Source organism: Phocoena sinus, chromosome 16, assembly GCF_008692025.1.
Source record: "Phocoena sinus isolate mPhoSin1 chromosome 16, mPhoSin1.pri, whole genome shotgun sequence".
NCBI classification, from domain to species: Eukaryota; Metazoa; Chordata; class Mammalia; order Artiodactyla; family Phocoenidae; genus Phocoena; species Phocoena sinus.
The window spans coordinates 68,492,815-68,499,472 of NC_045778.1; positions in this window are offsets into that span (position 1 = coordinate 68,492,815).

The following is a 6,658-nucleotide window of genomic DNA, read 5'->3' on the forward strand; positions in this document are numbered from 1 at the left end:
CTTCAAACATTCCTTCTACTTCCCTTTCTCTCTCTTCAATCCTGAAACTCCCATTATGCTTATGTTGGTATTCTTGATGGTCTCCTACAGGTCACTTAGGCTGTTAATTTTTCTTCCTTCTTTTTTTCTTTCTGCACCTCAGACTGGATAATCTCAATTAATCCACTTTCACATTGGCTGATTCGTTCTTCTGTCTGCTTAAATGTGCTATTGAGCCTACCTAGTGAAATTTTAATTTCTGTTATTGTAATTTTCAACTCCAGAATTTCCATTTGATTCCTTATTATAATTTCTATCTCTGAATCGATATTCTCTATTCGGTGATACATCATTCTCATGATTTTCTTTAGATTTTGGAACATATTTAAAACATTTGATATGAAATCTTGGTCTAGTAAGTCCAACATCTAGGAATAGTTTCTATTGATTATTTTCTTTCTGTGCATGGGCCATACATTTTGTTTCTCATAATTTTTTGTGGTTGTTGAAAACTGGACATTTTGAACATTATAATGTGGCAATTCTGGAAATTAGATTCTCTTCCTTCCCACGGTTTGTTGTTGTTTTGTAATTGTTTGTTTAATGACTTTTCTGGACTAATTTTGTAAAGCCTGTATTCTTTGTCATTTGTGATCGCTGAAGTCTCTGTTCCATTGGCCTAGTAATCAGCCAGAGTGTAGAAAGGGATTTCTTTAAATGTCTAGAACAAAAACTCTCAGTCTTTGTACATGAGCTCTGGTACCTATTGGGGCATGCCTTCAACACTCAGGCAAGCAGCTGACAACTCTGCCTTAGGTTTTTCTTCTTGCTTGTGCAACACCTGAAGGTCAGTCAGTGATAAGACCCTAGAGACTTCTCAGTTCTTTCCTTAGCATGGATCCACTTGGCATGCATGTGGCCTTCAAGACTCTCAAGAAAATGCCAGAGCTTTTCAAAACCCTTATTTCCCAAAGCATCTTATCTCCCAGATTTTCCTCTCCAATTTTTTGATTAGTTTATTGTTTGCCCCAACTGTTATACATTGTCCAGTTAGCAGAAACTAATGCATTTCCTTAAATGTCTTTGACAAATGCCCCTTGGATAACCATCTCAGCACTGGGAGGGTTCTGAGTTAGGCAAGATAATGGCAAGCCCTTTGAACTACTCCTCCAGGCAGCCACCAGACAGATCAAAACAAGCAACCACAATTCTCTTTGTTACTGTATGCTTCTGATTCGGTTCCAGAATTCCAAAAAAGTTATTCTGAGGAAGTTTTGGCCAGTTTATTCATCACTCTGCCATTTTCACTTATGTCAGTCTGGCAATTACTTTTTAAGTACCAACCATGTGCTCCACATTGGGCTAGGTACTGGGCATGCAGAGATGCTTAATTTCAGGGGTTATGAATTGCATTCCCAAGGAAAAGACATTTAATGTGGGATGAGGTGGGGAAAATAAGCGTGATCCAGGAAAAGAAGTAAGGGAGGTGTTCAGGAAGAAGGACCAGGAGGTGTGCAAAGGCCCTGAGGCAGGAAGAAATCTAACAGTGGGGAATGGGAGGCAGGTCAGTGTGCTGAGCATGCAGAGGGAGGAGAGGCAATGGTACCAGATGTGATTGGAAAAGAGGCAAGGCAGGGGCCATGTCATCCAGCATCTTGTGGTAGAGATTTGGACCTTCTCCTAAAAGTAATGGAAGTTGTCATAATTATAAAGCCAGTGGGGGAGGGGGTGTCCACACTTGTTCTCTAGGACTCAAGAATGTAATGTCTTCCCTCTAAGTAATGTCAGTCTCATCTGGCACAGAGATCTTCCTCACCACAGAGAAATAAAAACCTCATATTTGACATTCTTAATATCTCCAACTTAAAACAATCTGAGATGAACTCTTCGGGATGAATTTTGGTCTTTTCAGAATGTGATCTCAGTTTGTTCTGGACTTTTCTTATCACCTTCCTCAGCCCTCCTCTGTAGGCAGCCTCACCGTTCCTTCTTGTTGTTTGTTATTTTGTTAGTGGTGGGGCAGCTTCTGTTCCATCCTGGCATTGTAGGAGAGCTGTGTCCCATGGGCTTCTCCTCCTTGTGCCACCCCTGGATCTTCACCAAGCGCTCCAGAGATGTGACCCATCCCAAGGTCCCTGGTGGCTGGTACCTGCTGGGGTGGGACTGTGGCTCCTGCATGACCCACAGCAGCTTCCTGCCAAGGTCTTCACCCTCAGAAGCTTTCATCCTCTCCCAGCCTCCTCTTGTGTGACCATGTGTTCCATGCTCCTCTTTAGAATTAAAGATGGCACACGTATTCTAATGCAGTAGATGGGATAGCTTACTTTGATGCACCCGTTCTCCCGCCCATGCCCAGTGAACCACTTGTTCCCTGTTTGCCCAGAACTTTTTCAGTTTTACAACTGAAAGTTCCACGCCTGGGAAACCTTTCAGTCTCAGACAAGCAGAGTCAATTCGTCACCCTACACCCATTCCCCTTTGTGGCCAGAAGTCAAGGGACCAAGGTTACAGGGACAGAAAATAACCTACATTGACCCAGATAAGGAAGTAAAGCGGCCCAACCCCTAGGCAGCCACAAAGCTCCAGTGTTCATTCCACCTTGGTGAGAATACAAAACAAACTCCTTGCTTGTATATTTGCCAAGGGAGAGGTTATTCGCGGCATAAATGGATTTGATAAAATAAATAAATAAGTAGGACACGTGCTTTAAAGTGTAGGGATTAAGTAGCTAAGCCTTACGCTGAAGTCAGAAGAGAAACAAGAATCTTAGGTCATGTATCGGAGTTTACGCAAACATCGTCTAATTCTTATTTATTTGGTTAACACTTTGGGGCAGGAGAAAGAAGTCAAATGTTATAGTTTCAGCATCAAAAACATATGTAAAGCAGCTCTTACTCGTCTGCACAGTTGATGGAAACTGCCCCTTAGGAAGGAGTGCGGAAGAATGTCTTTGTGTTTTCTGAGTTTTTACGTTCTTGACTTATCAGATCAAGGACAGATGTGAATGTATTTTTCAACTTCATAACCAACAGGGAGTATTGCAACTTAAAGCAGCTGAGGGAAGAAAACCGCATATAATAAAATGTTCTTTCTGGAAACTGTGGGCAAAATGGGAGGCAGTGGCATGGCTACCTTTATCCACTGGGAGAAATATGATTTGGGGGAGCAAGGAGGGGTCCTGGTGTTTCTCCTGGTGTTCAGGGAAGTCCCTATTGCTCCCTTAGGGAAAGGATCCCTTTTCAAAAGAATGTCTAGCTGTCTTTTTCTATCCGAGGCCCAAACCTGCTAGGGATGCCATTTGGGGGCAGGGGCCAGGTAGAGAATTTCTTTCTAGGTGCAAAACCCTGTGCTAAGTGTGTTACCTGTGTTATATCATTTGATTTCTAGAATAATCTTTTGAGGAAGGTATTACAGGTCCTCAGGCCCTTATCCAAAAATATTTGGGGTCTGATATGTTTCAAAATTAAGCCTTTTCCCCCCAGATTTTAGTAAAGGAATAATATGGGCGTACAGTACATGATCCGCCCCCCCCACCACCATAGGATCAGCAGTAGCGGGCTTTGATCAAATACATGAGTATTTTCACCTTTGGTGGGACAAAGTAAAGTTATACATTACTTCATATTAACTCAGGTCAGACTTCACCACTAATGAATTTTTGTGCCAAAAATTTAGGGAAAAAGATGAGGCTTTCTGTTTTCAGAGCTTTGGGGATTTCAGAATGACAAGAAGGCCATTTAGACCTGTACTTGTAAGGCCCACATGACAGGTAAGGAAACTTGTTCATTCTCTGTATCTCAGTCTCTTCTAATTTTAAACAATCGTTTCTCCATTAACTCCTTCTCAGTCTTCAGAATTTGAGGGTCGGCCAGTTCTGGCCTTTCTAGGCCCTGAGGCCGGGCGTCCTTCCAGGGCCACAGGCTGGCTGCTCTGGCTGTCTTGAGCGCCCCCCTGTGTCCCCCAGCTGTTTGGGGACTCGGCACTGCCCTCTCTTTATGTAAACCCGCTTCCTCCTCCTTGTCTCATGAAGAAGGAAGATCAGTGGGCAAACAAAAAGCAAAAATATGGCTCATTTTTTAAAAACTGAGATACCTACGACTCCCCTGCCTGGGAGCCCCATGGTTTGGGAGCTGTTATTTGTGGCTCTAGAACATTCCATGTCTCTTGAACAGTGTTTCCAAGGCAGCAGGGAAGGAGCTCTGTCCATCCACACACAGAGACTATAGCTCAACGTGTAATAACCCCTGGCCCACAGTGGTCTGGGGAGAAAGAAATCAAAGGCGCTAGCAGAAGTGGGCGGGCATCTCCCCGACTCTGAGGTATGCATGGTACCCACAGGAGAGATGCATTTGCCGGCGAGGCCCAGGTGAAGGCTCCTGGCAAAGCTTAGGTGATGAGACTGGGCTGAGTCTACCCGTCTGTGTGAGGGAGAGTGGGCATCGCTCTGAGCAGGGGTCCAAGTCAGTTCCTTTGCAAAAACAGAAGCATCCTTGCTGGTCTCTGCCTGCTCTCACCTGCCTAATTTCTGGCCAAGGGGAAGCAAGGGGTCCAGAGCCAACAGGCCAAAGCTATGAGGGGTTGGGTGTGTGATGGGCCGGGGCCTCCCTGTCCCTGTCCTGCCAGCTGATGGACGGACCGCCGGCTCCTGTGTAAATCCCAGGGACACGGGACAGGGTTGGTGGGTCCTTGATGACTACAGGGAGTTGGAGGACCACCACATTTGACGTCCATCCCTTCAGGCAGATTGTGAATATCTTTCAAGACAGTGAGAAAGCCCCGCTATCCAGAGAGCCGGCGGAGGAGAGCTGGGGATGGAATAGAGGACTCAAGTCTCACTGCAGCAGGAGGAAAAGCTTTGCCCAAGCACAGAAGCTCTGCAGTGTACTTGGCACCCCTGCTGACCCCGCTAATGTTCTAACTTTCAAAGAACAGTTAGGAGACTGACGGGCTCACCGAAAATAGAGAGAGAAAAATAAATCTTCCCCGAGAACTTTTAAAATCATCTTTTTTTCTCTCCATTTCTGTAGGGACTTGGGCCCACGTTCTTGCCTGGAGAGAAACTGCTCCTGAGACGGAGGGAGAAGGCGGGAGGGAGTGGGGAGGAGCCCGGGGTGCTCACTGCGGGGGAGGGGCAGTACTGGGAAGTTGTCCCGAGGGTGGAGGGAGTTCTGGTGGGAACGTTATAAACAAGAGATAATGCAGAAAACACAGCTCCATCTGGCTCCCATTCATTGGGTGATGGCTTCGCGCCAGGCACTGTGCTGAAGGCTGTATGTGGGGACCATCAGCCTCTGTCATCAATTTTAAAACAAACATCCATTGCATATTTTAGTATCACCAAAATTTGGATGTATCTGAGTATTCATGGCATCTCAGCAGTGAGTCAAATTTTAATTGGCAGCATTCTAAGAAACCGTTTTGCGGTAGTACCTAATAAAATGCTTCATCTTATAACTGAGGGCATCTTAGATGTGATAAGTCAGGTATTAGCCCATCTCACAGATGAGACAATTGAGGCCCAGAGAGGTTAGGAGACCTGCCTGAGGCCACACAGCCATTCTTTGGACTTGATACAAGGTCCGCCTGACTCTCAGTCGCTGGCTTCCATTGGGGCAAGAGCTGGAAACGCCATCCCTGCAGGGAGTGGGATGTTCTCAGCCCGTCCTGAGGACAGAGAGGGGGCATTGCAAAATCTGGCCCAGTCTGCCGGGCTCTCGGATGGGATTGGGTAGGAGAACAGGAGGGCACAGTGCTGGCTGGCCTCCAGGTCTGTGGGGTACCTCCCCACAGGCCATTTTCGGCACCCAGCGTTCTGTTTTTGTCACTGCTCATCCCTTAAACATCGGCTGATATTCCAAATCTGCCTCTGAATTTGATGCATTTTAACTCAGAGTAACCAAACTGTTGAAGAAAATTTGCATGGGGTCTTTGTCTTTTGGTTCAAGAGTGACTCATTCTTTCAGAGAGGCAGTGGGGAAGTGGAGAGTGGCCAAACTCTGAAGTCAGGTGCATCGGGGTTTGAATCCTGGCTTTTGCTGTTTTTTAGCAAGCTGGTAAGTTCCTTAGACTCTCTGGGCCTCAGAGTCTTCATCAGTAAATTGGAGTAATAACGACAAATACCTGGAAATACTGTTGTGAGGATTTCGCGTGTGGAAAATGCCTGAAGTGTGGTCGGAGCTCAGTAAACTAAAGTTACTCTTAGTAGTAGTAGTGATGTTGTCATGGTGATGATGGTGATGACGGTCGTGACGGTGATGAAGATGCTGCTGCTGCTGTACCCCACAGACCTGGAGGCCAGCCAGCACTGTGCCCCCCTGTTCTCCTACCTTTCTTTCCAGTGCCTCACATCTTCTACATTCTCCCCAGGCCCTGCCGCCCTGTCCTCTTGGCTCCCTAGTTGCAGGGTTGAGGCCCCCCTTCCTGGCCACAGGTGCAGCTCTGACACTGTGATTGACAGTGACACCTGCTCCCACCCAGCCCTGCCCTCTCTTCGGCTCCCCTGAGAAGAAGCAGCTCTGGGATGAGGAGGCCGTGACTCTCCCCCCATCACCCCCAGGGTCAGCTCCCCCATTGCACTCCCTGCTGCATCCATTTCAGCCCCTTTCAGCTCCCAGCTTCCTCTGGCTAAGGGTCAGCACTGGGGGAGACAAGAGTAATGGCCTCTCCCAACAGTTTCTGG